The following is a 21,637-nucleotide window of genomic DNA, read 5'->3' as shown; positions in this document are numbered from 1 at the left end:
TTGGCGATTAATAATGTAATTCCCCACAATGCTCTCTCTGCATGCAGTGGGTGCTCAACACTACTTAGAAGAATGAATTAGTGACTAAATTCATATGAAGACCAAATATTGAGCTCTATATAAGGAAAATGCCTGGCCTGGCAAGATGACTTAGCTGGTAAAGGCATTTGCTGCCAGGCTTGATGGTCTGAGTTTCATATCCATAACCCACATAGAGGAAAAAGCAAGAACTGACTCTTTCAAGGTGACCTTCAACCTCCACATGTGTGACATGGCACTTGCCCCCAAGACGTTAATTTTTACAGCCTGTTTGTGAAATGCATATAAGTTCCCTGAATGTTTTCCTCTTTCTTATCCCAGGAGACCTGGGGCCCACATACCCTATAAATGCCCAGTTTTGTAGACCATGCAGTTTTAGCCGTTCTGACCTCACATGTGTGGGGTCTGGAACTGCCATTTGCTTCACTTTATAACTCATACTGGCAGAGGCTGGGATGATAAATGAGAGATGAATAATTCCTTATTGCTACTTATCTGCTCAATCTATAAACGGGTGTCAGCATTTACTCAGTTGGGGTTAAAGCTGTGCTTGGTATACTCATTAACTTGCTTAAAATAAGCCATAAAAATGGGCTTGGTAGGCAGTTCTTTTAACTAATTTTTAAAATGGCATTGGTCATTCTCTCCTTACACATGACTGACCTTTGCAGATCACTTTAACCCTCGGGGCCACACCTGTGGAAGGTGGGGTGGGGCAGGGCTCTACCAGCTCCAAGAGCCTCGAGCTGTGCTATTCTTTAGCTCCAGGATTTTGGGATAGGCAAAAATAAGGATCTGATAACCCCTATTAGAGCAATTACAAAGCAGTTGATAAGGCCATCTGATCTGGGCATTGTGGAGGGCGGGGAGGCAGCTTGTTAAAGCAAGCATTAGAGTTTAATTCTGTTACTTATTAGTGATATGACCTTCGCAGGACAACTCTGAGTCTCAGTTTCCTTAACCATCACAGTAATACCTACATTGATTCTCCAGAGGGCTGCTGGGAGGGCCGAATAGGATACATGCCTGAAAGCACTTGGATACACCAAAAATGTCAGTAACATTCTCAATACAGAGATGAGGAGGCTAGTACCTGTGATCTGGCACTTGAACCAGAGCCAGGAGAAGGGCTTTTTGAAGTCCCCTGCTCTTCATGGATTACAAATGAAAATGGTTTTAATATCATATAAAGATCAGGTGCCTAGGAAGTTTCCTGAGGTCTATGGTTGTTTAATAAAAACCTGGGCTGAAGAGACAGCTCTAGAAAGGCCAATGGCACTGTCGTAAGTTGAAAAGCAACCCGGTCACACTGACTCACAGACCCAGCAATTATAGGAGTGAGTGTTGGTTGGTTTGTTTTCCAAGGGCTGGGGAGATACAAACCCACCCAGCCCTGCTCTCCTTGCTCTTGGTATCCCCCCGCTGGCATTTCAGCTCCGCCACAGCAGGGCCATATAAATGACCTGCTCCTTGCTATGGGTCTGATTTTTTAGGTAAATACAGGATAGAATTTGTTGCTGGCGATTTGGACTGTCAGCAAAAGCGTCTGGATCTTGCCCCTTTCCTGAGACTCCGGAGAGGGGGCTGATGATGACTACAGTCTGGCTGGGTCCTGCTCACCCTGGCAGAGCTGGGAAGAGTTGAACAAGATGGAACCGAAGCCACACTTACAGAAACCTAAAATTCTGCAATTTTGTAGGAATCATCTACTCACTGGAACAATCAAGGCTGAGCCTGAAGTTAAAAAAAAAAAAAGTTTAAAGATTGGAGGAAGAGATGGGAGTGGTATTCACAGCAGGCACTCATTACTTGCTTAGTCATTACAATGCAATTTGCTAATTAAGGACAGGAATGGGGCGGGGGCAGGTAGCACCTGCTGCTTGTGTCACTGCTGCACATAAAACTTACATATTTTAAGCAACAGCGTAAAATCTTTGACGCTTTCTCACTTACGCAGGATCTGTACTGCCATTTCTTTTTGTAGATTCCAGTTGCCTGTTCTTCTTGTTACACTCTCCCCCTCCCCTCCCACACTCTGCCAGCAGAGTGAGAGGGCTGCTAAGAGTGAGTGGAAATTGCTAAGAGATGATTTCAATGTCAAAAAGAAAGGTGCCTGGTGCACCTGGCACTTAGTTACCCTGAAGTGCTTTTGGTCTCTGAAGTTCTGGCTGTAATTCTCTGGTCTTCACCAAGGTCTTCCATTCTGAACACCCCTGGCCTCTTGGCCTTGGTTGAAAGTTTGACTTCCCCGTCCACTCCCAATGCATCCTCCTCCTCTTCCCAGGCTGGGATAATCAGCTTGACTTCCCAGCTAGCCAAGCACCTGGCTCGCCATCCAAAATCTTCCTGCCAGCCAAGGGAGTGTGAGTCCAAGGAAAAGTTAGCAGAACAGAGTGCTTTCAGTTTCAGAACTCAAGGCTACAGCAGAGATTCTAGACTGTCTGGAAGCCCAGCCTCCCTACTGGGGAAGGGAGGACTCTGTAGAAATCATCACCTTTGCAGGAATTCTCAGCAGCAGGAAGTATCCAGGACTATCCTACAGTTTGACCACCTTGAGTTGGGGCTTGTACAGCTTTGCCCTGAAAACAGTCCCAAGGATCTTCCTCCTCCCAAGACAGAGTTTCTCTGTGTAGCCTTGGCTGTCTGGAACCTACTCTGTAGACCAGGCTAGCCTGAAACTCAGAGAGATCCATCTGCCTCTGCCTCCTGCTCCTGGGTGCTGCGATTAAAAGGTAAGGTGCAAGCAACTCCCAGCGGGTTAAGCCATGAAGATCTTAGGGAGCCTGACACATTCCTTTCAAAATAGTTTTTTCTTTCAAATTTGAAATAAACAAAAGTACATTATTGCTCATTTGAAAATACAGAAAGTATAACAACAGAAAAGTCCACTCTTAGCCATCCTATAAAAAAAACCATTAAGAACATTCTGCTTCATTCTGTCTTCTCAAAGGAGGTTTACATCCTAGCTCCCAATCTATTTAATTTAAAAGTAGGGTTCAGTGGTAAGCATATAATAATCATGAAAGAGGCCCAGGGTTTCGGTATCATAGCTAGCAAACAATCAGAAAAACCTAAAAATAAAAGCTACCATGAGACTTTGCTATATCATTAAATATCTCAAAGAAATATAACAATAACCACATTATGGATCTAGTTGTTTATGAAATAAATGCTGTTTACAGTGTAGTTGCTGTCAATTTTTGTCACACTAACTACACTTCTGAGGTATGGGTGCCAACTCCTAAGTTTTTGTTTTCAATGCATTTTCTTGTAGGATCTCAGCAATCCTTAGGGTACATCTTCTCTGTGGAAAAAAATGTGATGCAAAGAATCACAGGATTTACATGGAGGCTGACTGGTAGCCTTCCAAAAGACCATAGCCACAGCTCCCACAGTGCTTCCCACTGCACTCAATTTGAATAAGATAGTTAAAGATCTATTCATCAACTTGGAAAATGTTCACTTCTTATTAAACATGTTTGCTATCTGAGAGTTTGTAAGTCATAAGTTTAGAGAGAAAAAACAAAATACATAGAGAAAGACAAAAACAAGGAGGCTATTAATGTCCAGCCAAATGCCTTTTACTCTGTTGACTATTTCAGGACCCAGAGGCTTGCCTGCAGGCTCAGTTTAGAAGACTTTAAAACACCGGTAACTGAAGCACAGAAATTTTAGGTAATTTTCCTAGGATTACCAGCCAGTAAAGTGATGGAAAGCTTCTAGAATGTTCTTTGTTGCCCATAAATTGCTTTCTGTAACCTCAAACAACTTATGGAGATCAATTTTATCTTTGCAAAAGGTGCAGGCTCAGCTACTGAGTACATTCTTGCAACTTAGTTCTAGAATATACTACAAAAATAACTTCTCCAAGGTCACCTAACTTGTCACTGAGCTGTATTGGGTCTAGAGTCCAGGCTCTGGACATTGGTTACTGCCCGGTGTTTTCTATAACCTGGCAGCATACAATCCCCGTGGGCAACTGAAGAAAATCAGCTTGGCCAGGGCCCATCCTGCTTTCAGGTTTCAGGGGGGCAGTGCCAGCAACCCAGGAATCTCCACTTAGGACAGAAGGGGCGCAGTGGCACTTGGGTGGGAGAATTAGTAACCTCTGGCTCTTGGAGTACAACCGACAGGCATGCAGAGTCACAGAAGCAGAAAGGGTGGCACTCTGAACTTAGGCAAGAACAAGCCTAGATCTGGTCGCCACAGCTAAGGACCTTGGACTGTGCGCTTCTTTCAAAGGGAATCCCAGAAGGCTGATCTTAGCTCCCTACGCTGGTGGAAGGCAGAGTCAGGGATATCTGATCACAGCGTTTTGGGAGGGATTCCTGCATTGAATGGAAGGCTGGACAGATAACCTCTGCACCCTTCCACTCCCCACGTCTCTGATTTGTGTGCCTGGGGGAGAGAAACAGTCAGTCATGGGATTGCAATAGTTGATTTAGGGTCCCGCCCCAGTCGTCAGCATAACCCTCATCTTGGGCAAATAATTTAGCCTGTCAGTACAAGGCACAATACCTGGCATGGAGTAAAGCTTTGCAAAATGTTTGCTGAATGAATGAACAAATGAATGGTGGATGGATTCACGTCTCTGCAGTCTCAAGGAACTCTGGTGGAAATGGAATCTTACAGTGTCTTTAGGATGAGTTTAAGTAAAGAATGGTAAATCATATAGATCGCTTTAAAAGAAAGCTAGCCCTCCAACTCAAAGGGGTATGGCAATGGTGGAAATGTAATTTATCAGCACCAGGGCACACCATTTTATTGGTGAGCTTTGAGTTTCATTCATTCCCTATCTCCAATGGCACAACTCGGGCTGCATGCAGTAGACCCAGAAGTACGTTTCTCCATCTCCCCCACCCCGGATAAATGCTAAATACTGTGGCTAATGGATTGTTCTTGCTGCTGAGCAGATTAGATAGCAGCCCTTCCGTTATCACAGTTGAAGTAAACCCCAGCGGTGGTGGTGATGAAGACTGGGGGACCAAGAAGGCATGGAGACCTGAGAGTTTGCTAAGAAAGGCCTTTTCACCTGGCCTCCAGGAACTCCCCCTAAACCCCAAGTCTTCCCCAACCCCTGAGTAGTTCCTGGTCAGGTGGGTCGCTACTGTCCTTGGGATTTAAGGAGGAAGTCCAAGACAGAAATTCTTAGATTCTGCTAGTCAATGTTAAGGGTCCAGAAACACTTCGAGACACTCTCTTCCCCGCATAACCCTTCATGGTTTTGCCAAAACGGGGTCTAAGAATCCCAACATTAAGCCCAACTTTCTTCGTTTTTGCTGTTTCAAATCCTGAGGCAAGATGGTGTTCCCACTCACACACGGAGGAAACCCTCCGGAGTTTCCTATGTCAGATTTCTACCCATTATTGACCTTCCTCCTTTCCTTCCTTTCTTTTTGGTTTTTGTTTGTTTTGGAGATGGGGGTGGTCCTTAATCGGTAACCCAGGAGGGCCTCAAAATCATGGTGATCCTTCTGTCTCAGTCTCCCTGGTGCTGAGATTAAGAGGAAAGGCACCATGCTTGGCTAATAATCTTGGCTTTTAAACGTTTGTTATAGATTTGTTTTAAGAATTAACGACTTTTTTGTTTGCTTTCTTAATTAATGATTTTTTTTTGCTTCTTAAGAAAAAAAAGTCACACCCTCCCCACCTCAGCGGTGGTGGGGCACACCTTTAATCCAGCATTTGGGAGACAAAGGTAGGCAGGTCTCTGTGAATTCAAGGCCAGCCTGGTCTACAGAGTTCCAGGACAGCAAAAGCCACGTAATAAGAACCTGTGTAAAAACAAAAAACAAACAAAAAAAAAAAAAAAAGGAGAGAGGATGTTTCTTTTCTCAACTTAGAGGCAATTTTCCTGCCTCCAGTCAATTTCTGAGACCACAATTCATCTATTATCAAGACCATTTTATAAAAATGCTCCTCGTGTACGATCTAACAACAAATTCTACATAAAACAAACAATAGGCACTCAAAGTCCTTATTTATCTACAAGGAACGGCTAATTGTTCTATCATTATTATGATAGAACCACTGAGATTTAACAGAAAGCAAATACAATCTTAGCTGGAGAACAAGGGTAGTTATCCACTTGCACCCTATCATTTCCCTGCAAAATCTCGGAAGCTAGTGGGAAGCCATAATAAATACTGTGGCAGGATAAAGCATCTGGCCTCGTTTGCACATTACTGCCCAATCCGAAAAAAATTCTACTGTGGAGTCTTTGGAAAATTATTATACTGTAATAGTTATTCAGAAATAGAGGCTTCAGAAGCTCCTCAAGGTAAACGAATTAGCTACTGAGTAGTATGATATTCAGAAATTGAAATGGAAATAGTAATTTCATCATTGGAGGGCTTTTGATTCATGCAATGGAGGGGGAGTAACACATGAAAATTGACAAGACAAATTTATTGTAGAGCAAGGATGATGTCCCATTGGAAGTGGAAAGGCCCAGTAAGTCCCCGAGGGAAATTTAACGGCAGCCGGTGTACTTGGAGGTAGTTGGCAGGGAGTAAAAGGGAGCAAAAATTGGAAGAAAGGGAGTCAAGTGAAGGAGAGAATTTTGATTAAGCCGAAATAGGAAAAATTCTGGAACTGAGCTAGAAGAGGAGAGTGAGAATTGCGGTGTGTGTGTGGGGGGGGGGGTGGTTGGCGGAGAGGTAGCTAGTAGGAGAGAAGGAGGGGGAGGAGAGGGAGGGAGGGAGAGGTAGAGATGGGTGTGTGTGAAAAAAGAAATGAGAAAACCGGGCCAAGCAGATTGTTACAGAATAAAGACACCCCTAAGAATGACGAGTGGGATACCAGAGGCCGAAGCATCCTTTCCGGTAGGTAGTGAAACCACAGCGCCGGGTCAAGGGAGAGCATCGGCGCCCACTCAGCCGACCATACTGCTTGGCACGCGGTGGTGGAGCCGCTCCAGCTTTTGGCCACGCGTGTCCTGTGGGGCTCGGCCAGGCATTCTACTAAGACGGAGTTTTTGTAAGATGCGGGACGCGAGGGGAGAGGGGAGTAGCTGGAGAGCGTCCTTCTTGAACTTCAGCGTGCTAGAGAGGGGTGCCGCTCTCCAAGACAAGCCAGACTCCCCGAAGTTGAAGAACTCTACACCTTCAAGGATTGCTCTCGTTTTGCCGAAGCCCGGACCGAGAACAATTGAATTGAAACAATTGAGTTGAAACAATTTTCCCTAGGCCCAGTTCCTCTGGCCACTCATCATCCCGCCTTCGAAACTCTATTAGGTGTTTATCATCACTCCTCAGTATTGCTCCATGTTAGGCTAGGGAAAGACCGGAATGAATATGTGCACAGCGGTTCGGAGCCTGGGTGGCTAAGACCCTCCACTGTGTGTTTCCCATAGGGATATGGAGGACAGTCAAGTTGGGGGCACATGTAATTTTGAGGGGAGAGCTGGCAATCGCTCTACCACTGACCAACATCACCTCTAAACCTACGGTTCTCTCCTCCCTTTCTGTGGGAGCAGGCAACCACTGAGCAATTTTAAATGGACATTATTTAGGGTCCTCACGTGGGCGGTGGTAGTAAACCCGAAGAAACGGGTACTGGGCTTCCTAGGAGTTTCTCCGTTCAGACGGTGGTGGTAGCGGCTAAAGGCGGAGAGGTCTTAAAGACTGCAAGCGACACCGGAGAGGGTTCTTCGTAGGCAGCAGGTACAATGCCGCTCTTCCTGTGGTCCCAGGTCATCAGCCCATGGGTTTTGTTCCGCTAAGGAGTCTCAGGCGCTAAACTCGATGGCGCGAGCATGTCACAACAGTGACCTTGGCTGGAGCCTTCCTGCTTGTGGCCCGAGCTCCCTACCCACCAACCCTGCGAGTGAGAAAGCGGACCCACTAGTACCCTCCAGCCACGGCGCATTCGATCGCCACTTTACCCCGCTCCCCAGGTGACTTGGGCCTCCAGGGACCAGAAACGCCATCCGAGCAACCCGCTTCGGATTTCCACGGGGAGCTAAGGGGTGAGCCGGGCGCCGGAAAGTGGCAGCGAACCCCATTTGCGGGAAATCCTCCAAGCCTTGCGGAAGGGCCTCCTGCCCTGCCAGTGCCACTTTGGTCCTCCTGGCCACGCGGCTTGTCTCGACAGCTCTGGCTCACTGGGGAGTCAAAGGAACCCCAGGCACCCAGGGGTAAGCAGAGCAACTTACAAAGCTTCAGGACCACGCTCCCCGCGGGCTGCGTAACTGGATCAGGGCGCCTCGTGGGGAGACTTTCTCTGAAGTCCTTAGTGACCAGACCAAGCCTCTCTTGCGGTCTGACTTTGGGCATATTTCTCCTTTCTTGGCCGGGAGTGAGAAAAACAACCCAAGAAAGGATACAAGAGGAGTTTTGGGGCCACCTAGCGCGCGGAACAAGGATTTGATTTGACAACATTAATGATACCCCCTTACTCTTCCTAACTTCTCACTTGGGGACAGTCAGTCTCGCTGGGCAGTGCTGAGGCTTCTTCTGCCGTCCCATTATTTGAGACTCTCTATCTCCTTTCCTCCATCTCACCCTCCCCTTTAAAGAGTGAGCACTTTTTGCTCCTTTCGAAGCCTAGCTGGTGGCGGGGTTTGCACAAGGGCTCCTCGGGACACTTGGGGACCCGCGGTACAGACTGGGTGCGGCGCACTTTTCCACCGCAGACCCACACTCGACGAGGGCGCCTCTCTCCGCGGCGCCGCCCCGCACTTCCTCCCCCGGCTGCAGCGGCCCGGAGCTCATCGCCCTGGCTCCTTTTCTTTAACCTATTGCCATCCTGGATCTTGTTCTCCCTAGCGCCCACCTCTGAGCTTTCCTACCCTCGCCCAAGTCTGACGCCGCTGGGTTTGTTGACCTTAGATCAGCTCCGGACCTTTATCACCAGGGATCCGGGCGTCCTGCGGCGCCCCCGTCCCTCACGCCCCTCACCCTCAGGATCTCCTTTCAAAGCCTCTCTAGAAATCTCTCTGTTTCCTTCCCAGAACCCACAGAAAAGCTGTCCGATTTCCCAATACGGCTGAGAACCCCCAGGGCCTAAAGGCATCATCATGAGTTTGTCCCCACACCACACTTTCCATCCAGATAAAGCAGGTGAAAGTGCCCCTCCCCCATTATTCGATAATTGCCTCGAAACTCCAACTTTAGCGATGTGTTTAGACAATTGGAGATTGATGGCTGTAGCCCCGAACCCCTTCCTCTGGGCAGTTCCCTGCTCTGAACCTCCCCAGACTTCACGGGTGCAAACCATGACTTTCCCTTCCGCTGCAAACAGAACCAGGCAGAAAGCCTTGGAATGGGTATTTGATTGGCCCCGAGAGACTCAACACGGACCGAGAACAGTCGTGAATATTTCTTCCGTGCCAATCACAGAGAACTGTCTTTAAGATTCCCCTAAATGTGATCCAAAAAATACAAAAACCATGTTCAGAACACGTTCCTAGACGAACGAAACTACTGGCAATAAGCCCGTAAAAAAAAAAAAAAAAAAAAAAAAAAGCTCATAAAGGGGACATTCAAATACCTTTTACCCCCAGACTGATTTATTTAAATAAAGATAACAGTAATGAACCACTAAAGACGTCTAAGCAGCAATACCAATAATGTGGACCACGAAGCCAAGTGGCCATGGTTCGTAGAAATTTTTGAAGCCTGTACAGTACGATTTTGCTTCAATCCATAAGACATTATTTTATTCTTTTCCCCAGCTAACTCTTCGAATTTCCTTTAGTTTTGGGGAGTATACAGGGAATGAGAATTGGAGGAAATGAGGTACTGGGGGTGCGGGGCAGGGAGAAGGTGTAAGTTTCCAGGCAGCTTTTGAGTTTACTGCTGGAAGTCCGTGTGAGTGCTGGGGAGGGGCTGGACTTGCTACAGGGGAATATAATCCCACCCTCTGCTTTGCTGAGGCAATGTGTCCTGTACCAGTGCAAGGGAACCAAGACACTTTACACCAAATCCTACCCAAACGCCAGGAGAACACCAAAGGCAGCAGCAGATCAAAAAGGCTCAGATGTCTGTTGTCAACCTTTGAGCAAGGGGAGGAGGTCTGGACAGCCTAAGCTGCCGCCTGGAGAACCTGTGCGCGGCTCCCCCAAGGCTCCAGTTTCCTTATTCTAAGCCCTGTCCACAAAACCGAGCACTGCCTCCGATTTCTTGACTCCTTTTCCTTTGGATTGAACCCTCTCCTCAGCTTTTCTGCTACAAATAGGACTCAAAGTTCACGCCTACCACGCCGGTCTTGAGAAGAAGGAGACGTAGATTTGACTTACTGCAAAAAAGTACACACAGTCCAAGGCTTCTACCTGCACAGAGTGAACAGGAAGAGAAAGACGCTTGCTTCCACATACACCTGCAGGACCCACCTCTATCCCAATAAAGTCCGACCCCAGAATCAATGAAAATCAAACCCACACAGGGGCCGACTGACCCTTGGCCTGCTTGAGCAAAGAAAAGGAGGTTGCAAACCCAGAAAGACCATTCACCGACTAACCAAATACAGCCAGTGGGGGACTCTGGCATGGCTGGGAAGGACTTGCCTGAGTTCTCCATGGTGGTCCTTAAGAGGACACAGTGGCCATAGGGGACCCCAGGAAGAGCTATAAGATCTGGATTTGCTGGAGAGAGCCATGGCCCAGGGACACCGTTTCGATCTGCTTGGCTTCCGTGGTCAGACCACTTTCACTTCCCTGGTTTTTCTTAAGGGATCAACTATCACATCAGTTTCCGACTACGGAAACTGAGTCAGGAAGTGGACCAGGAAGTCGAAAAACTAAAATGCCAGCCAATTGTAGAAAGAATAACAGAGATGGAAGGAGAGAGAGAGAGAGCGAGAGCGAGAGCGAGACGAGAGCGAGAGCGAGAGAGAGAGAAGAGAGAGAGAGAGAGAGAGAGAGAGAGAGAAGAGAGAGCAAGTGAGCAGGAAGCTGCTCAGCAGGTTGCCCTTGAATCAGTCCAGTCTCTTTCTCTAGGCAAAGGCTGAAGAACTCCCACCCCACCAAGCCTGGGTGGGTACCCTGGACTGAGGCCTTCTCCTTCCCTCTTTCCCAGGTTCTCTCGCCACACACAGTACTCCTGTGGCTCCCATCTCAACTGCTCCTCCTGGCCTTCCCTGGCAGGAGGGCCACTTTAGAGGTGACTCACCTACAGTGGAAGCTCTTCCAGGCTCGTCCGGAGGCCAGCTTTCGGGGACGATCAGCCTCCAGGCCCAGAGACTCCAGCCTGCTTCAGCCAGTGGGAGGGAGACGTTGTGAGCTACATCTCCCGGCAGCGGCTCCCTCGGCTCCCAGCTTTCCTCTCAGAATTAGATAACAGCAAAAATAGATAAGAGAAGTGATTCATTAATTCAGTGAGTCCGTGGCTGGCTTTTTCTTCTTGGTACGTGTGGAAGTGGAGGGAAGCCTAGCAGGGCATAAAGCCCTGGCTGGACTTTTTTTTTTTAAACAAGTTACATTCATGAGGTTCTGCTGAGGCTGCCCAAGGTCACTCTGAAGGACTCCGCACAGATGGAACACCCCAGGGCATCACCATGCACAGTGCGAACGCTCCTCCCTCACCCTGCTGCTGCATCCCAGGCCTGCCCTTAGGAAAGTGGTCCACAGGTGGCCAGAGTCCCCTTTCCTAACACCTGGTAAGCAGTGAAAAGCAGTGGTTGTTCTAGAGCGGCAGATTCTCCCAGTGAGGATTGTGACACTGAATCAGGTAACTGAACTCAGAGAGGTGGCCAAGGCGCAGAGCAAGGAAGGATAGAACCCACATTGGATCCCCGATCAGTTGAGTCCTAATCCGATGATAACCGGTGGATTCTGGATTCTTAGCGTAGGAATAGCATCAGATTGTTCCTTCCAGGTGTGGGAATCTTCTGCCGGGTGACTGCTCTGCTTGAATACTCCTAGGGATGGGGAGCTCCTTCTCCACTGGCCCCTGAATGACCAGAAATGAATGAAGGGCTAGGCATTGAGAAAGGTTCACAGAATGAGCCGTGGGAACCAGGCAAACAGATCTCTCTGGTTTTACTCAGGGTAGATGGCCCTGAGGGTTGGTGTCTCCCAGGGGAACATCTTAATAATAACAAGAAGAATAAACACAATGCCTGCATACTTTAATGCCTTTCCCAGTTCATAGCTTCCCGGGGTCCTCGAAACAGTCCTTGAATGGTGATGAGAATCCAGACACATTATTACTGATCTCCAAATGCAGAACAAGTACCTGGAACAGAAGAGCGGCGGGGATGGGGGGCCATCTACCAGGAGAAAATAAAATACGAGCTGCAGAGAAAGAGAAGTGAAGGAAGGCCTAGAAGGAGAGGGGAAGATGTGGAAGAAACAGGACGGCCCTTCCCTTCCAAGAAGTTTGTTATGAATATTTCCAGAGTGATGAATAAGGTGTCCACTATGGCCCTCTGTCTCTGTGCTCTGCCCTTACCAGACGACTTGCAGAAACTATTCCACAGGAAGATGTTCATGTAAAACTCCCCCAAGCGTCAGGTCATTAAAATTCCTGAAGAGTGAGCTGAACGTGATGAGGCACAGGCCTTCCTTGTCCAGCAGGCCAACTGTCACCAGCCCAGTGCTTTGGTCACATGGCTCTACTGTTGTTATTATAAAATAAACAAAACACAGAAGTTACTACTTCAACCGCTTTAAACTGCAGGGTTCAGTGGCATTAAGGACATTTATGTGCAACCATATCCCTCTCCAGACACGTTCTCTCTCTCTCTCTCTCTCTCTCCTCTCTCTCTCCTCTCTCTCTCTCTCTCTCTCATTTACTGGGGTTGAACCCAAGCCCCGAAAGTGCTAGGTAAGAGCTCTACCACTGAACTCCACCCCCAGGCCCAATCTAACCCATTTTTTTTTTTAAGATTTATTTTTGTTTTTAGTTGTGTGTCCATGTGCGTACCTATGTATGAAGCTGGAGTTACAGGTGGTTGTGAACCACGGATATGGGTGCTCTGGTCTTCTGGGAGAGCAACAAATGTTCTTAACTACTAAGCCACCTCTCTAGTGCCCTAGTTTTGATTTGAGACAGGGTTTTACTATGTATCTCAGGCTGGCCTTGGATGTCCAATCCTCCTTCCTCACTCCTGCCCGAGTGCTAGAATTACAGGCACGCCCCTTCCTGTCCCTGCTCCTTCCTTCCATCCTTTCCTTTCTTCTTCCTGAGATCAGCGCTTTTGTAGCCCAGGCTGGCTTCAAACTTGCTAAGAAGCAAGACCCGGAACTCCTGACCCTGCCACCACCTGCGATTATAGGCATATGTCACCATGTCTAGTTTACACCGTGTTGGGGACCAAACAGCCTCATGCATGAAACCCAAAGCTCTTAATGTTTTCGGGGGAAACTCCACCATTCTGTAGTCTAGCCTGTGGTTCTAGAGTAAGCACTCAACCAACACATCCCCAGCCCCTCCGCCTTCTACTTGGTATGAGTCTGATGACCAGTGATACCTATCCCTGGTGTCCTGCAGTATCTGTCCATTAGTGACTCGCTTTTCTCACTCAGCCACTGTGTCCTCATACTTCATCCACCTTTTAGCACACACTAGCATTTCCATTCTCTCTAAAGTCAGATGACGCTGAACTGTGTGTACAGACCACATTTTATTTCTCGATCCAACTGTTGATGGATATTTGGGCTGTTGCCAACTTAAAAAACGATTTCCTCTACTTTTTGAGATAATAATGTAATTACATCATTTTCTTCTTCCCTTTTCTCCCTCAAAATTCTCACATACGCCCCCTCCCCCTTGCTCTCTTTAAACTGACCTCTTTTCACTAATGGTTATCACATGCAAAGGTATGTGTATTATGTGTGTATGTATCTGTATCTATCTATGTATATTCCTAATAATAAGTACAACCCGCATAATCTGATATAATGATACTTGCATGTGTGTTTTCAAGGCTGACCATCTGGTATGGGAACCAATGGATGAGCTTTTTCTTGAAGAAGAAGTTGCTACTTTTAACTATTGAAAGAAACACTGTTTGATATCTCCAGAAGTGGAGCTGCTGAACCAGACTGTAATTCGGTGTCTCCTTTTGTAAGTAACTATTCTAACACTTCCTGCTTTTATGGAGTTTTGATCTAAAATTGGACAGGGTCTTTCTTCTCCTTGTTGCGTCCCACTGAGCAGCAGATTGCAGACCTTCTGTAAAGAGAAAAGGGTGTTGCAGCCAAGGAGATGGTCGATGTGAAGTTTTTTCAGAAGTGCATCAAGCTGAGAGAACCCACAGAAACTCCAGGATTGTAGTGCACTAGCAAGAGACCCCAAGCTCAACTGTAGCCCTGCTGTCTCCCTGGAAACCTGGGCTGTTCCATAGCCCGGCAGGATTAATATTCAGGGAAAACACACACTTTCTGTGCAAAAAAAAAAAAAAAAAAAAAAAAGGCAACCACGAAGATTGGGTGTGCGGCCTCACTCTGTAATCTCCGCGCTTGGGAGGTAGAGGCAGGAAGCTCTGGAGTTCAAGGTCACCCTTAGCTGCGAAGCCAGTCTGAGACCACCCTGAGCTACATGAGACCTGGTCAAAAGGAGCAGAGTTAGGCAAACCCGGGGCTGTTAATGACACACGCTGTACTTCAATTTCTCTCTATACTGAGTCATTGTGTTGTGAAGTGGAAGGAAGCCCTGTTTCCGTTTCCTGGGCTTCAAACTCCATAGCAGTTTCTTGTATTTTGGAAGGACCTGACACTCCACCAGCTTCTGGTCTAACCTGTGGTTCCGTGGCCACAGCTAGACCAGCCTGATTCCAAGGAGAGAAGGGAAGCCGTTGCTCAGTGAAGTTTAGATGAAGTGCTGCTGGGACTCCTCTCGCCTGACCCTAGTGAAGGCAGCTTGAATCTCTCCTGTCTCCTTGGGTCAGAGGGACGAGGCAGGGCTGAGGACCATGAGGTGGCAGAGCTGTAGGTACGAACAACTCCAGCCAGAGCACCAGTCACGTGGACCCCCATCTGAGCCAGTGTGGTGGTGCTCTCCTGTAATGCCAGGGCTTGGGAGCAGAGGCAGGAGGATTGCTGTGATTCAAGGCCAACATGGTCTATGTCATGAATCTAGGCAGGCCAGAACACACAGCCAGACCCTGTCTCAAAGACAGTGACTTACAGGAGAGGCCACAGGGAGTCAGAAGGAAGCCCCACCTGAAGCTCTTTCTTCTCGTTCTTTCAACACACACATAAACATACCTGCACAACACACACACACACACACACACAACACACACACACACACACACACACCCTACGCTTTTTTTTGTTTTTTTTGTTTTTTTTTTTCTGAGACAGGTTTCTCTGTGTACCCTGGCTGTCCTGGAATTCACTCTGTAGACCAGGCTGCCTCGAACTCAGAGATCCACCAGCCTCTGCCTCCTGATGCTGGGAATTAAACATGTATACCACCACTGCCTGACATGAACACACACTTTTATTAGTGTCTCTTATCAAAAGGTTACATGTTCATTGCTTAGAAGTAGTGTAGGCAGTAGAATGAGTCTGTCCCTTACCTTTTGACTTTTCCCCCTTCCCTTCACCAGACAGCTCTGAAGTGTAGTGAGTAGCTTTCCAGCTTTGACCCGAAGTTACTATCCCTCGTGAGGCTTCTGGTAACTGCCACACCTACCTATGATGTGCCCCAGGGCGGGGCCCAGATGGGAGCCCTTAAGACCCGAGATCCGGATGTGCTGGCCTTCTTGGTTCCTGTGATCCTGATGCTGGATGCAGCCAAGCAGGGTTCTCCAGAGAACCAGCTGGACTGCACCTCAACACTCCCAGATCCTGTAATCAACCCCTTTACTAGCTGTAAGTTACCCCAAAATAAACCTTTTTAACTACATGCAATTGCCTTGTTAATCTCCACAATACTTAAGTTTCAACTACCCTAACAGGATTGTCTTTTCCCTAGAAGATCTGACATTGATTCCAGACTTAAGAGACAGTCTCCAGAAATTATATTTCTTCCTATGTGAGAGCTCATTAGTAGATATATTATTTTGTTTTGCTTTGCTTTTTTGAGACAGGCTTCTCCACATAGCCCTGGCTGTCCTGAGGACTCACTCTGTAGACCAGCTGGCCTTGAACTCACAGAGATTCCACTTGCCTCTGCTTCTTAAGTGCTGGGACTAAAGCATATGCCACCATGCCTGACATTAGTGGGTATCTTTAAGCCTCAGTTTTCAAGTCTATAAAATAGACCAATCATAATCTTATGTTCAGGCTCCTGTAAGATTCACATAGTCAGGGCTGAGAGAACAGCTCAATGGTTAAGAGCACTGGCTGCTCTTCCAAGGACCCGGGTTCAATTCCCAGCACCCACATGGCAGTCTACAACTGTCTATAACTCCAGTTCCAGGATCTGACACCTTCATATAGACATACATGCAGGCAAACCTCAATGTAAAATAAACAAACAAACAAACAAATCTTAAAACAAAAGATTCACATAGTCTGTTATTCCTGACATTAAAAAATGACAGAGGGCTATTATAATATTTATTTGATAAGATGGACTTTATACTTTGAATGTGAAGCATCAAAGACTCACATGCTTGAACTCTTGGTCCTTAGCTGTGGCCCTGCTTCAGAGGTTGAGAAGCTTTAGGGTGGAGTCTCGCTGGAGAATGGAATCACTGGAGGTGGGCTTCAGATTTTTCTGGCTTGACCCTACTTCCTGTTCTCTCTCTGCTTCTAAGCTGTGGATACAACCATGACCAGCTGCCTCATGCTTCTGCAGCCAGGCCTTCCCGGCCACGACGGATGAACTGCCTCCCTTCTTAGCTCTACACTGAAATCAACCCTCCCTGCTCTTTATCAGTACTGGTCATAGCAGCAAGACCAGTAACAAGTACAGGAGGTTGCACTGATGTCAGGGGTCCTGCTGGGGCACCTACACCAACCTGTGCCTCAGGCAGGAAATCCCTGCCTAGCCGCCCAGCAAGTGTCAGTGGCCACGGCTACTGTAGGCCAGGAGTTCAGGCTGTGCGTAGCTGACCGTCATCCACGGCGTGCTGACAGGGCTGCAGCCTGAGACCAGCGTGCCCTGAGTGGCTGACTCCTAGTGTGTGGTACTTCATTGGCTCCTGTGCTTCTGGAAGAATTCAGTGACTCCAGAAGTTTCTAAAGTCCCTGAAGCATGCACAGAGGTGAGGACAGGGTCAGGTTCTGACTCCACTCTATTCCTGCTTTACACTGACTGTCATTTTAGTGTTGTGTGTGTGTGTGTGTTTTTAAGAACTGAGATATACTTTATTTTATTTTTATTTTTAGAACTGAGATATGATTCATGCTTTTAACATGCATAGTACAGTTTGTGTTAGTATGTCCATGACAGTGTGGGCAGCACTAAGTCTACATCTCAAACACATTCACCTCTTGGGCCTGCATTTCGGTAGGTACTTAAGGACAGTTTCTTATGTCATTCCCAGGCATCTAGCTACAGTAGTTCCTAGAATTGCATAGTTGGACTGCACACTGCTTGGCTGGGTCAGCACCCAGATTGAACCCCGACTATTTTTTCTTGCTTCAGTTTGCTGACATTGGAACCCCAGGACTGGTGCTGTGGAAGGCTCTAACCTGCTCCCCTGAATCAGCTTTTCACGCGCTATAACAAATTCCTGAGGAAATTATTTAAGGAAGGAATGATTTACTTTGGATCTCAGTTTTAGTGCATGGCCACTTGACCTGATCACTCTAGGCCTGTGTTAGGCTCAGCATAAGTGTCAGAGTGGAGAGGCCATAGAAGCATGGTGGCCCACCTCATAGCAGCCAGGAAATGGAGGAGAGAGGGGGTCAGGATGAGATAAAGTGGTGTGTCTTTTGATGCCAGTCTCTTCTTAATGGTTAGTTCCGACAGGTGGGAACCAACTTTAAAACATGAGCTTTGGGCTGGGTGGTGGGGTGGTGGCGGCGGCGGCCCGGCCGCGGCGGTGGCGGCGCGGCACACGCCTTTAATCCCAGAACTCGGGAGGCAGAGCCAGGTGGATCTCTGTGAGTTCAAGGCCAGCCTGGCTACAGAGTGAGTTCCAGGAAAGGCTCCAGCTCTAACGCCACACACAGAAACCCTGTCTCAAAAAAACCAACAACGACAACAAAAACAAAAACAACAACAACAACAAAAAACGTGAGCTTGAGGACACTTCACAACTGATTGACTGAGCCTCCTCTGTCTGTGTGTGCGCTCACATTGTGGTGTGTGTGCACTAGCGTGTGTCATGTTTGCGGAATAGAACGCAGGGCCCTATGCATACCAGGAAAGGCTGTACCCCTGATTCGCCCCAGCCCGCGCGTGTGTTCCCTGACCTTTGTATCCAACTTTGCAGAAGGCCTTGCACTCAGACCTTCTGGCTCCCCCTCTCGCCGTCTTGCTGTGCAAGGCTGACTGACTCTGACCTGCCCATCGTGTTCTTCCTTGTGTTTGGGTTTCTCTGCCCACACTTTCAGCTGAGTAATACGATCAGCTATTTGTGCAGCAGCAGACAGTTTACAAGTGTTCCCATCTCTTATCCAGTTTGATCTTCCCCGCAGCGCGTGTGTCTGAGCAGCAGATATTTTCTTAAGTTCCCTCCTTTGAACCTGCTCCTGGGAGTCTCCCATCTAAGTCATTCTATCCCAGCCCGCCAGGCACTTGGGGTACCAGACCAGCATCTCAATGATCCCGCTCTACCGACACCCTAGCCAGCCCAATGTCTTTCCAAGTAAAAGCTTACAGCCTCCTGTCTCATGTGTTTATGAACAAATTATGCATTTGGGTTCATTTGGTTACTCCTCTTGGAACATGAGGTCTTTGGAGCAAAGACCATTTTTTTTTTTTTTTTTTTTTTTTTTTTTTTGCTGGTCTCCACACATGGTTTCTCTGATGTCTTCTAGTAGTGGAATCTTCTTCACCCTTCTCTGGGCTTCAAGATAAGTGTTGCTACATTGGAGACTCTGAAGATCAGTACAGAATTATCTTTGGACTCTCTAACCAAAGATAATGATGAAAAACAATCATCTGTCAAGACTGGACAGATGGCTCATCTTTTAAGAGCATTGGCTGCTCTTCCAGAGGACCTGGGTCAATTCCCAGAACCCACATGATGTCGCATAACCATCTGTAATGTCAATTCCAGGGATCCAGTGCCATTTTCTGACTCTGAGGGCACAAGGTATGAAAGTATATGTAGACACAAAACACAGATGAAATGCTCATACACATAAAATAAAAATAAACGAATCTTTTAAAAAGTCATTTTGTGTAGGCAGAAGTTTTCTGTCCGCAAGCTGCTCCCAAGTAACCACACAGAGGCTTAATATCAATTACAAATGCTCAGCCAATAGCTCAGGCTTGCTATTAGCTAACTCTAATATTTAAATTAACCCATATTTCTTATCTGTGCTTTTGCCATGTGGTTTGGTACCTTTCTCAGTACGGCATGCTCATCTTGCTTCTCTCTGCAAGCCGCTGGCGACTTCTAGACTCCGCCCTTCCCTTCCCAGCATTCTCAGTTTGCTTTCCCAACCTAACTTTATTCTGGTCAGCCATTGGCCAGTCAGCTTCTTTATTAAACTAACCACATGACATATATTCACACAGTGTATAGGAATATTCCACAATTCTCTCCACTGGGATTACAGAGTTGTAGAATGCACGTTCTTCAGGAAGTATCAATGCATATTTGGAATCCTAAAATCAACTGTGTGTTATTAGGACACACACACACACACACACACACACACACACACACACACACACGTATACATGTATCTGAAACTTTAAAGTTGTAATACTTAAAGATTCATAGGAAGTTTCAAAGATAGTAAAGGTAGATCGCAGCTGGGTGGCCTTTAATCCCAGCACTCGGGAGGCAGAGGCAGGCGAATCTCTGTGAGTTCGAGGCCAGCTGGTCTCCAAAGCGATGTTCCAGGAAAGGTGCAAAGCTACGCAGAGAAACCCTGTCTTGAAAAAAACAAACAAACAAACAAACAAAAAAAAAGGTAGATCGCGTGTACTCTCAAGCTCCTCAACTATTATATCTAAAAAAATATTTAATTTATATTTATTTATTTATTTGTGTGTGTGTGTGTGTGTGGTGTGTGGTGTGTGTGTGTGTGTGTGTGTGTATGTGTTCAATTTCCTGAGGGGGCCAGAAGAGGACATTGGATTCCCTGGAGTTGGAGTTACAGTTGGTTGTGAGCCCCTCAAAATGGGTGCTGAAGTCAAACTTGGGTCCTCTGCAAGAGAAACAAGTCCTTAACTGTTGAGGCATCTTTCCAGCCTCAGTGAGTACCTCATACAGTTTTTGCACTCTCTCAAAACAAAGAATTTGACATTAGTATAGGTGTGCCAAGTCCTCTAATCCTTTGGTCACAAACGGACACCTGTAGTCCATTACCGATGCTGGCACACAGAACTGCACCCTACCATGTAGCTCCTTCATCTAAGAGCTTGCTCTCATCACACTTACCCCACTTCACCCAGCTCTCTATTTCCTAGCAGCCACCAGTTTCCTCCTTCTCTATAATTTGGTTATTTTGAGGATGTTATTAAATAGACTCATACAATGTGTGCCTTTGGGAGATTATATGTTTTTAGTCAGCATAAAGTCCCGGAGATCCATCCACGATGTCTTCTATACTCCTGTACCTCTGCCAGGCACAGTGTAGCATGCACAACATTCACCTATTGTGGAATATTTTGGTTGTTTCCAATTCTTGGTGATTAACGAGTAATACTGTTCACAGCAGGTGTGTGAAGGTTTTGTGAGAATGTGATTGCTTCCTTCTCTAGTGCAAATCCCAAGAAGCAGGGTCAGTTGGTCATGTGGTAAATGTGTTTCTAGTTCCCACCCCCATCCTTTTATGGGGGATTGAAGAGGCAGATAAATGGATTGGACCTAGAACTGGAGTTAATGGGAAGCAAGAGCCAGGAACATTTTATAAAGCAGCCAGAAGACTGAAGAGATGGCACCTGGTCCCATTGACTCTGGGAGAAAAGTTTGACTCAACCAGAGATCCTCAGGGCAGCAACAGTTGTATGTTTGGGTTTTTCAAATGAAAGATAAGCCAAGAGGTGGTGGTGCACGCCTTTAATCTAGCACTTGGGAGCAGAGGCAGGCAGATCTCTGTGAGTTCAAGGCCAGCCTTGGTCTACAAGTGAGTTCCAGCACACCCAGAGCTACACAGAGACCCTATCTCAAACAAAACAAAACAAAACAAAAAGACAAAATAAATTCAAATTCTTTGTTCTCATGCTAGGGATGGAATCTAAGGGCTTGCGTGTCATAGGATGCTTTACTACTGCAGTATATCCCAGCCCCTGAGGTTATTTTACTATAGGGCCTTTTCTTATCTCACCACCTTCCTTCTGCTGTGGATTGAAGCCATGGTCCTGCCATGCTAGTCAAGTACACTACCATTGAGTTACAGCCACAGTTTTTTTTTTTTCCCTCTCCTCCTTTATCCTCCTCTTCGAGACACTGTGTAACTCTGGCTGGTCTGGAACTCTCTATGAGGACCAGGCTGGCCTCAAACAAGTGGAGGTCTGTCTGTCTCTGCCTTCTAAGTGCTGGATTAAGAACGTGCACCACTACCATGTCTAGCCCATAGATTTCTTCTTAATAATGAACCATGAAGCCATAATTTTTTTGGACTGAGGCTAGT

The sequence above is a fragment of the Peromyscus leucopus genome, unplaced genomic scaffold (assembly GCF_004664715.2).
Source record: "Peromyscus leucopus breed LL Stock unplaced genomic scaffold, UCI_PerLeu_2.1 scaffold_242, whole genome shotgun sequence".
Classification (NCBI taxonomy): domain Eukaryota; kingdom Metazoa; phylum Chordata; class Mammalia; order Rodentia; family Cricetidae; genus Peromyscus; species Peromyscus leucopus.
Note: the sequence above shows the minus strand (reverse complement) of the source record.